Here is an 11,890-nt window from a genome sequence, read left to right on the forward strand (position 1 = left end):
CTGGAAAAAGGGTTCTTTTGTTTAAAGTTGGTTGTTGTTTTGCAAACTGTTCGCGAAGAAAATGAGTCCCTTCAAACTCTACCTGGAAAAGGATTCTTGCGAACGAAAGATGGTTGCATGCGATAGGAATGAGCTCCCTCAAACTCTCCCTGAAGAGGGTCCTTCGCAAGAGAAAACGATTGATTTTTGAAAAAATGATAACCCGAAGGTGAAAATTGAGAATTTAGAGCTTGAATTGTTGATGATTGGTTAGTACAAAGACTGAACCTGGAGGGCTAACTAATCAGTCAGCCAAACACTAGCACGAGCGCTAGATGTATCAGCGTGAGCACTGGATTTGAAGATGTACCAGTATGAGCTATGGGTTTTGAAAAACACACCAGTACGAGCACTGGATTTCGAAAATGCCCCAGTACGAACACTGGGTTTCAAAAAAATGCACACCAGTACGAACACTGGGTTTTCGAAAGTGCACACCAGTACGAGCACTGAGTTTTTCGAAAATGCACACCAGCACGAGCACTGGATTTTTCGAAAATGCACACCAGTACCAGCACTAGGTTTTCGAAAGTGCACACCAGTACGAGCACTAGTTTTTTTGAAAAGTGCATACCAGTACGAGCACTGGTTTTCGAAAATGCCCCAATACGAGTGCTGGGTTTCGAAAAATGCACACTAGTACGAGCATTGGGTTTTAAAAAATGCACCAGTACGAGCACTGGTTTCTCAATGGAGAGTTTGAGGAAGAGACCAACATTTGAAGATACTTCAAAATTAAGCGAGAATGATTGTCGGTGTTTCAGGATTATCCCTTATCCTGAAGGGGAAGTTCAGGTTTGTCCCTTAACCTGAAAGGGAAAGGCAAGGAGAACTTTGATCCAATACAGACATTGAATCAACAAGGGAAAATTCGAGTCGGATCTCGAAAATCGCGAAAATGGAAGATAAAAGGGAAAACCCTAGTCAGAACCTGGTTTTCTGAAATAAAAGAATGAATGAGAAAAATCAAGTTTTGAGAACTCAAATTTTCACAGAAACGATCGGTTCCAACACGAGCGTTGATTCCGATAGGAAGTCTGAGTCGGAACCCAGAATCCTGAAAATAAGGAATATATAAAAAAGGAAAAACCCGAGTCGGAACCCGATTTTTCAAAATAAAAGAATGAATGAGAAAATTGAGTTTGAGAACTCGAATTCTCGACGTAACAATTGGCCCAATGTGAACATCGAAACCAAAAGGAAGCTCGAGTCGGAACCCGGTTTTTCGAAAAAAGAATGAATAAGAAAATCAAGTTTGAGAACTCGAATTCTCGACGTAGCAATTGGTGCAATGCAAACATCAGAACCAAAAGGAAGCCCGAGTCGGAACCCGCAACTCCGGAAACAAGAAAAAAGGAGAAAAACTGAGTCGGAACCCGGTTTTTTGAAATAAAAGAATGAATGAGAAAATCGAGTTTGAGAACTCAAATTCTCGACGTAGCAATTGGTCCAATGCGAACATCAGAACCAAAAGGAAGCCTGAGTCGGAACCCGAAACTCTGAAAAATAAAAATATATATATACAAAAAGGGAAAACCCGAGTCGGAACCCGGTTTTTCAAAATAAAAGAATAAATGAGAAAATCGAGTTTGAGAACTCGAATTCTCGACGTAACAATTGGTCTGATGCGAACATCGGAACCAAAAGGAAGCCCAAGTCGGAACCCGCAACTCCGGAAACAAGAATATATATAAAAAGGAGAAAACCCGAGTCGGAACCGAGTTTTTCGAAATAAAATGATGAATGAGAAAATCGAGTTTGAGAACTCGAATTCTCGACGTAGCAATTGGTCCAATGCGAACATCAGAACCAAAAGAAAGCCCGAGTCGGAACCCGCAACTCCGGAAAAAAGAATATATATAAAAAAGGAGAAAACCCGAGTCAGAACCCGGATCTTTAAAATAATAAAAATGGAATGAAAATAAAACCTGAGTTAGAACTCAGATGGGAAGGAAATAATTCCTACTCGAGAGTCGGGTTCTTGGAAAAATTGGCAAAAAGGCAAGAATAGATTCCGACGATGAAGATGAGAAACTCATTCAAGATCCTCGACCCAAGATGGCTTAAAATTTGAGCTTTATTTATGATGGTCTCTATTATTATCCCTGATTCTGAAGAGAATTTGACAAAATCAAACAAGATTGGCGGAGATTTGAGAAAAGAGAAGAATCAATGAATTTTGACAATAAACATTTGAAAAGGATTGGTAAAAATAGGCAGAAATTTGTGGAAAAATTGATGATAAAAGATTTCAAGAATATCCTCTGTCTTGAAAGAAAATAAAAGGAGCCTCGTGGGACGAGGTTCAGGTTTATCCCTTAACATGAAAGGGGAAGAACAAAGAAGTACCTCATTGAAAAGAGGCATCAGGTTTGTCCCTTAACCTGAAAGGGTTTGTAAAGATTGATAAAATTTTAGTGAAATTGATAAAAACTTGACAAAAATTGATAAAATTGATAATAAACTGATGAAAATTTGATTAAATTGAAAAATAAAATGAATATAATTAATAAGAAAATTAAGATTAACTAAAAAATTAATAAGGTTTTTAGAAAAAGTTTGTCTGATCCCGCCTGCATATGAAGAAGGAGAACAAATATAGATTAAAATAAAATGCCCCAGTATCAGGGAGAAGAATGTGAGAATTTGATAAAAGATTATTGCTTTATTGCAAGAGGCATTTTGAAGAGTACAAAAGGCTAGGATGAACAATTCAAGTGTAAAATCTCTTCAAATGCAGAGCATTGATAGGATCTGGCAGTTCCACCCCATCTGCGTTGATCAGACGATAGGAATTGCAGGGCAACGCTTCCTTAACCACATAAGGGCCTTCCCAATTGGGTGACCACTTGCCCCGTGGCCGATGCTTGAGATGAGTTGTCGATCTGAGCACAAGATCATTAACTCAAAATCTTCTTTCAATAACTGACTTGGCATAATGCCTAGCTACCCTTTGTCGATAAGCCAGAGCATGCTCTGCTGCCTTGAGTTTTCTCTCGTCCAACAGGTCGAGCTGTACCAACCTCTGCTGCTGATATCGATCAAGTGAAAGTTCAATAAGCGATGCGAACTTGAATGCAGGCTTCTGAACGTGAAGAGGTAATACTACCTCAGTTCCATAAACAAGCTCCAAAGGAGTAGCGTTGGTTGGGGTCCGAATGGTGGTTCGGTATGCCCAGAGTGCATCGTGCATCTTCTCGTGCCAATCACGGCCTGTCTCCACAGTTCTCTCCAGAATGCGAATCAAAACCTTGTTGGTGGCCTCTGCCTTGCCATTACCTTGGGGGTAATAGGGAGCCGAGAAGTGGTGATTAATCCTGAACTTCAAGCAGAAGGTCTTCATCCTCTTGTTCTTGAAATGACTGCCATTGTCTTACATAATATCATGTGGGACGCCGAAATGACAAAGAAGCTTTTTATGAATGAAAGAAACCACGTGTCAGCCTTCTACCGTTCGCAGAGTCACGACTTCGACCCATTTGGTGAAGTATTCCGTAGCTGCGAGAAAGTATCTGTGGCCATTAGAAGTTGAAGGAGTGATTGGACCCACTACGTCGAAGGCCCACATCGAGAAGGGTCAAGGAGAAACCACAGACTGCAAATATGTGGCTGGCGCATGAATGAAAGGTGCATGCATTTGACATTTGACGGACTTCCTCACAAATCGATGGCAATCTTGCTGCATGGCTTTCCAATAATACACTGCTCGGATGATCTGTTTGACGAGTGTTTGATAGCCGACATGACCACCACAAATTCCCTAGTGCGCCTCTCAGATAACTTCCATGGCTTCCTCTTTGTCTAAGCATCTGGCATACTCAGAACTGAACCCACGACGGTAAAGAGTATCGGCAAGGATGAAATAACGGGCTGACATGCGCTGGATCGCACATTGCTCTTTTCTTGGCATTTCCGATGGAAATTCACCAGTTTCAATAAAGTTTTTGATATCTTGGTACCAAAGCTTCTCTTCCTGAGTGGCTTGGTTTACTTGCTCAGCTAGAACGAAGGCAGGTTGATCAAGTCTGTCAATCTCGAAGGAACGATAGGATTCACTGTCTTTAAATGACAAAATGGAACCCAGAAAGGCTAGGCCATCGGCTATATGATTATATTCCCTCTTGACATGATTGAGCTGAAATTCTTCAAAGTTGCCTATGAGAGCTAAGGCAATCTTCTGATAGGGAATCAATTTTGAATCCTTGACTTGCCATTCAGCATTAACTTGACTGACAACAAGCAATGAGTCGCCGAAGGCATGTACTCTCTTGACATTGAAGTCTTGTAGAATCTTGAGGCCTTGTATTAGAGCTTCATACTCGGCCATGTTGTGAGTACATTAAAAGTTGAGCTTGAGGGAATAGGGGATCATCTCCTTTTCGGGAGTGATTAATAAGACCCCAATCCCTATGCTAGACAAATTTCTGGCTCCATCAAAGAAAAAGGGTCCAAACTGGGGACTCCTGAATATTGCAGATGCGATCATCAGGAAAATCATCTTCTGCCTTAATCTCTTCTGTCAACGGGAACTCTACCAACTGATCTGCGATGGACTGACCCTTGACTGACTTCTAAGAAACGTATTCCAAGTCGTACTGCATCAGGAGGACTTGCCATTTTACAATCCGTACAGTAAGCAAAAGGCTGCTCAAGGATGTGCTTGAGGGGATTGAGTCTTGACAAAATTTTGATTTCTAAAACCAGCAGATAGTGTCTCAGCTTCTGACACATCCACACTAAGGCTAAACATGTTTTTTCCATCTGAGAGTATCTTTTCTCATAATCGATGAAAGTCTTGCTTATGTAATAGATGGCATGCTCTATCTGGCTGCCTTCCTCATACTGCGTAAAAAATCTGCCACAGGCATTCTAATTGACAGAAATATATAGGAGGAGTGGCTTTCCAAGTTCTGGTGGCTTCAGAACTGGTTGATTGAGGAGATACTGCTTGATGCGCTCGAATGAAAGCTGACATTCTGGTCCCCACTCAAACTTCACTTCTTTTCTCAATAAGTGATTGAAGGGCTCGCATCTCATGGCCAAATTAGAGATGAAGCGGCGAATCGACTGAATGCATCCCTGAAGGCTTCGTAATTCTTTAAGATTGGTGGGAGGCGGCATATCAATGATCACCTTTGCTTTGGCAAGATCCACCTCTATGCCTTTCTTGCTGATCATATAGCCTAGCAGTTTGCCTGACTCTACTTCAAAGACGCACTTCTGTGGATTGAGTCTCAACTTGTAGAGAATAAGTCTTTCAAAGACTTGGCCGAGAGCATCAAGATGATCCTCTCCTTCTTTGGATTTGACCAAGATGTCATCCACATAGACATCCATGTTCTTGTGCATATGGTCATGAAAAATAACTGCCATTGCTCTCTGATAGGTTGCCCCAACATTCTTGAGCCCAAACGACATAACTTTGTAGCAAAATGTACCCCAAGGAGTGGTAAAAGAAGTTTTTGATTGGTCACGAGCGGCCAATTTGATCTGAATATAGCCTGAATATCCATCCATAAAGGAAAACATGGCATGGCCTGCCGTGCTATCGATCAAAAGATCGATGTTGGGAAGTGGATAATCATCTTTAGGGGTGGCCTTATTGAGGTCCCTGAAATCAATGCAGATTCGGACTTTGCCATTCTTTTTGGGAATTGCTACGACGTTCGCTAACCAGTCTGGATAGTCAATAGTCCAGATGAATCCTGCCTTTAGCAACTCTTCAAGTCCTTCTTTAACTTGCGGTGCTACTCGAGGATCCATTTTCCTTAGTTTCTGCTTGATTGGCTTGCAATCTGGCTTCAGCACGAGATGATGCTCGACTAACTTGGGGTCTAAGCCTGGCATATCCTCATAAGTCCAAGCAAAGACTTCCTGATGTTGTTTGAGGAAATGGATGAGACTCTCCTTCTCATCTGAACTTAGGCTGGAACCAATTTTAAGGATCTTTGGATCATCTTCTGAACCAATATTGACATCCTCTGTCGGATCTTGAACCAATGGTGATGGTTCATCCTGCTTCTGAATACTGGCAATTCTTGAATTGCTGAATCGAACCTTGCTAATTCGTCGATCTGCCCTGTCACTTTACTGACTTCTGCCCCTGCCTTTGCCTTGCAGATTCTGGCCGATTTGGAATTATTTTGAGAGAAATTGGAATTGATAATGAGCTTTTTGAGCAATTTAGGAGCCATGATTCTGGCAATCTTGAAAAGCGCAAAGAAGGTATTTGAGAAAAGGTAAGATATTCAAAATAGCCTTTTGTACAAAAATAGAGAATGATGACATAGACAAAGATATAAGCAAAGAATCGTGTACGCCAAGATGTGAAGAGGAAATCAAAACTTCATTGATTGAGCAACTTTGATATTTACAGATGAAGAAAGGAAAAACTGGGGCGGATTTTGCCCCTACAAGATGAAATAAAGAAAGAAAGCAGAAAACACTAGCATTGTCTTCTTTACTGGGCTCCCTTGACGAAGGTAGTGCGCTTGCTGGATGGCTGACCTGAAAAACCCAAACCTGTGCCCTCAACATGCCGAGCGGGGATGATTGGCTCTATCATACCATCCTCATTTTACCCAGGCCCCTGAAGGGTTGATAGTCGTGCTTCATCAGTAAATCAAATCCTTTCTTGGTTTTTGAGAACTGAGGGAAAAGAGGGTGATCTCTGAAAGAAGCGTAATTGAGGCGTCCTCCAATTTTGTAGAAATGAGGTCCCTGCCACTGGACTACCGCTGTGACATTCTCGGTTGGCTGGATGTCTTTCAGTTTGAGCATATCCAAACTTTCACTCAAGTTAATTTCATCGACCTCCCGAATGCTTGGGATATCGGTAGTGAAAGTGGGACAGGGAATCATTGGTTGCGGGAGTCTTTCCTCTGAATCCTCTCCCAAGACAGTGGTAATCATGCCTCCTTTCGACCACTTGATGCACTGGTGCAGGGTTGAAGGAACGGCATTGGCATTATGGATCCAGGTGCGCCCCAGTAGAAGGTTGTACGTGGGTGGCACGTTCACCATGTGGAATAACACAATGTGCACTGAATAGTTGATGAAAATTTTGAGAAAAATCTTTCCCCTAGCTGTCTGCCCGTGGTTGTCAAAACCATAGATCGTGATCGGATCTAGGGTATACTCTTCCTCTTTCAGACCCAAGGCCCTAACTGTCATTTCTGGATAGATGTTGAGGCTACTGCCTCTGTCAACAAGTACATGAGGGACTGTCATGCCCCTGGTTCGCACCACTATGTATAAGGCATTGTTATGGAATGAATGAGGCTTTGGCAAATCCTCATCAGAAAATGTTATTGGTGCGTTTGTCATAGCTTGATTGACGATCTGAGCCATATCCAGCGGAGTCGTGCTAGGTTTGACCTTGATCTTTCTTAGCAGATCCTCTAGTACTTGCTGATGTTCAGGCGAAGCATGGGTCAAGTCCAGGATAGAGATGTTTGATAGAGCAGTAATTGGCTTCTGTACTGACCCTGAAGTCTCTCCTTTCTTCGAAGCTGCCTTGATGAAGCGCATCGAAATCCTGGGGATTAACTTGGTAATCTCTGCTGTCACCTTTGCTGGCTCCTTAGTTGGTTTCTTGCTGCTAGAAAATGCAGTAATATCCACCCTCTTGGTGGAAAGCTGCGCTTGATGTAGGACTAGGACCTGATGTTGATCCTGAATGTCCTGGCTGGAACATGGTTGGATATTGTTCTTGAGAAAGACTGTTTGTTCTCAAATCACCGATGCAGAATGTTTAGGAAAGGGTTTGGACAAAATTTTGGGTTGTTGCTCATCTTCATCCTCTATCAACAAATTCTTGTCGATGCAGTCTTGGATGATGTTCTTGAGGACAAAACAATGTTCGGTGTCATGTCCAATAGTTCGGTGAAACTTACAGAATTTATCGGTCCACTTTCCCATAGCAACGGGAGGATCTGCCACCTTGGGGAGTTTGATCATTCCTTTTGACATCATATATTCCAGGATGTCTTCGCGGGACTGTTCTAGAGTTGTAAATTCCCGATCATAGCTTCATCCCTCATATTTTAGCTTTTCTTGTTATTTGACTTCCGATTGCGTCACTGACTGGACAGGCTGTGGCTTAACAAACTTCCCTTTCTGGGCTGCAGAGTTTGTTCTTTCGGCTCTGGAGTGCCCTGAATTCTTGTTGCTATTTTTCTTGTTCTTCTTGCTGCCAGAACTGTTGTTGTGGTCAGAGAAATCTGTGGAGTAAGCAACGTGTGTCTTCTTCTTCTGCTCAGGATTCCCTCGGACGAAAGGGTAACCCTCATATAGGCCATTGTCTAGTCCTGTCTCGAGCCACTCCACTCTCTTAATTAGCTTAATAAATGACTTAGTTGGGGATATGGAAATTAGATTCCTCAGAGGCTGAGCAAAGTTATTCAAAATGATTTGCAGGGCGTGCTCCCTTGGGATGGGAACCTTCATTTTGTTATAAGTGCTTCTCCACCTGTGGATGAATTCGCTAGCTCTCTCATTCTCATTTTGCTTCAAATTGTATAGATGATTGAGAGTTGGTGTCGCTTCAATATTGAACATGAAGCGCTCGATAAAAAGATTTACGACTTTATCGAACTCTCGTAGTTTGTTAGGGTTGATGTGGTCTGCATACCACCTGGCTGTTGTTCCCTCTAAGCTGTGAGGAAAGCAAATGAATAATGCCCTGTTGTCTTTCCTGAAACGGCCGCACTCTGCATAGAACGTGGCCAAATGAGCCTTGGGATTGCCCGTTCCATCAAACTTGAGAAACTTCCGAGGGAGATTCTCCAGATTGTGATCCCCGTCTAGGCCGTTATAGAAATCTTCACCAGAGTAGGTCTGCTTGCCTTTGCTCTTGGCCTGAATATCCTTAATTGCCAGAGTCATTTCCCTCATTTGCTCGTGCATCGAATCCTCAACTGGAATGGGTTTGTTGACAGATTTGGGCTCTATGGTGATCTTCACAAACTGCCGCGGAGGATTTTGATTGTAGACAAACTGCTCTTCCTCTTCGGACTCTTCCTCAGTTGATTCTGATTCCTCAGAAGTGGTGTCAGGCCGAACCTTCTTTCTGACAATCCTGACAGGCTTTTTCACAGCTTTCTTCTTTGGTTTGCCATTTGGAACAAGCTTCTTGAGACTGGCCTCAGCCTGTTCTGACATCATTCTGGCCATCATTTTCTGAAACAGACTGTACATAGCAGGATCGATATCATCGCCTTTGCTTTGGCTTTGCCCACTGACTGACTTGGGGGAGTCCATTGCTTCAATTTCGCTATCGCTGTGCTGAGGGGCGGTCTCTTTTCCAGCTCTTGTCTGAACCATTCTGACAATGCCAATGATTTTTGCAGAATAGGGGAATGGTTAGAGAAAGGAAGAGCCTTTTAAAACATGATTTTTTTGGGAAAAAGATAAGAATGGAGGAATTGATAGACAATTAAACAAGTTATCCCATTACTAGGGATCGGGTCACCACAAAATTTGTGATAATTGTGTTACCATTTTGTGATAACAAAAAAAAATGCGCCTTATTACCTAGGCGAGGTCGTCCATCATGATAAGAGATATTTGAAGAAGAATAGAAGGAAAAGTCTCATCACTAGGGATGAGGCTGCCACGAGAATCGTGATCACATTAAACAAAATAAAAGAATAAAATTTTGGCCAAAAAGAGCTTTTTAACAGAACAAAAGTTGACCTTTATTAATGATAGATTCAAATACAAAGAGAAGGTGGGCAGACAACTTGCCACCATTCTCGATATTCAGAAGATACATTGGGTACAGGGAATACAGACAAAGGAATGAAGGAGTCCCAAGTGTATTTGGTTACATGGTATGCCCCAGACCACTGATCCGACTGCAGATCGCATTCTGGCATGTGGCCCACCGGGAAGTGAACGTTGACACGAACCTGCCACTGCGAGAACTGTCTGAGACACCTCTCTGGCTGATAGTCGACACAGAAGAAGGGACCAAGCAATCTGTAACGCTTGCTACGAGCATAAGTGTAGCGAGGAACTGATTCTCGTCTGTCAAAGTAATCCCAAAGGATCTCTTCCTGATGCAGACTCTCGATGGAAGCTCGATACTGAACAACAGACTTCAGCTTCTTGCTGTTGAACCTAAAGAAACTGGCTTTCGATGGTACATGTCGCAGGAACCAAGATCGCAAGGCATAAGTGCATCCTTCCACTAGAATGGTCTCTCTAAGGGCGTAACGAGCTAAGCCTCGGTAGAGAAAGGCTAGAGTTGCCATGGACACTGAAAGCTGACGGGTCTGCTTACTTTCCCATCTTCGAAAGAGTTGGGCAATTATGACATCGATGAAATTCTGACCGTCGTGGAAAAATGCCAATCCTACTGTGCATAGGACCATGGCATGCTGGATTCTTTCTTTTGCTGCTCAAGACAAGGTGTCGACTTCCTCGTAAGCTCCATACTTGCGATAGAGTCCGAACAGGTCGATGAACTGACTTCCGTTGATCTCAGTGAGAGGCCAAGATCTGCTCCCTGTTGCTCTGGCTAATGCTTCTCGAACATCTATCCCCTTGACATTAATCAAGAATTGTTGCTCGACTGGATCATCTGGCTGATCAGCTGGCTCTGGCAATCCCATGATATCGCTGAATTCGTCCATTAGCAGAGTCATCTCTCCCCATGGAAACCAAAAGGTGCAGGTACGCGGATTCCACCGTTCTGCCATAGCTAGAATCAGACTGCCGTTGATGGTTTGCTTGCCCACTGCCGATGCCATTTCCAATCCACAATCATCCAAGTGGTCTGGGAACATACGCGAGAAGGTGGCGAACCAAGAATAATACCACCGAGGAAAGAAGGAATGAGACTGGATAACCCGATGATCCGGGGTTCCATCCTTCATTTGATAGAAGACATGATCTCTAGGAAAAATATCATCAAGAAAATTGGACACCATCGAAAATGATACTGGGACAAGAAAGAACGAGGAGAATTAGATATGATGCAGGACTTACGGATAGACTCTTGATGAAAGAAGAGGATAGACATAAATCCTGAAATTCTTTTGAAAGATCAAGGAAATTTGGAAAAAAAAGATTTCCAGGGTTTTTAAAGAGAATTTGACACAAAAGAGAAAAGAATGTAGGTAAGGAAAAATATACACCTGGGGTTTTTGAAAACGAGGGGAAATTTTTGAGTGATGTACCCAGGGTTTAGAAAAAGATTTGATATATATAGGAGAATACAAGAAAACATTGCACAATCATAGCTGCATAAACAAGGATGCGCACACAGCACTCCCTAAACGGCTGACTCTAAATGCAATATTTGAAATGACTTGTAGGACCTTAATCCTAACTCTATGGTTTAGATCATCTGATTCCAATCAAGGTATGCCGATATACTCAAGCCAAAGCTTGAAGTTCGTGGCATAGAAATATTTCTCCGGTTCTAAGGTAAAGACTTCCCAACACCCTTGAGCGGCTACCGATATACCTCAGACTATGGCCCTTAGGTACGTGGTAGGGGGGCGTGAACCCAAATAAGTGGCCCAGTTGTGAGGCTCTCTCCCGAACTATAGTTCAGTGAGACAGCCCAGCAACGTGAAGACCGGGACAATATAGGTAGGGATGTTTTCAAAAATATGCTCAGCATGCAATAGAACCAGAAAGCTCTAATGCAAGTCCTAAAGAGATAGATTTTAAAATGAAGAGAAGCATACACTTGCATACATTGTTTACATTCAATCCCTAGAATTGAGGAGAGTTGTATTTCAGACCTAAGTCTAATGTGAACATGGAATAATCTCCTCAATATGGTCCTACCAAACCATACTTAGATCCTATATGCAATGATGTCAGCTTAGGATAGAGT

Source organism: Nuphar pumila, chromosome 1, assembly GCF_984573655.1.
Source record: "Nuphar pumila chromosome 1, dmNupPumi1.hap1.1, whole genome shotgun sequence".
Taxonomy (NCBI): Eukaryota; Viridiplantae; Streptophyta; class Magnoliopsida; order Nymphaeales; family Nymphaeaceae; genus Nuphar; species Nuphar pumila.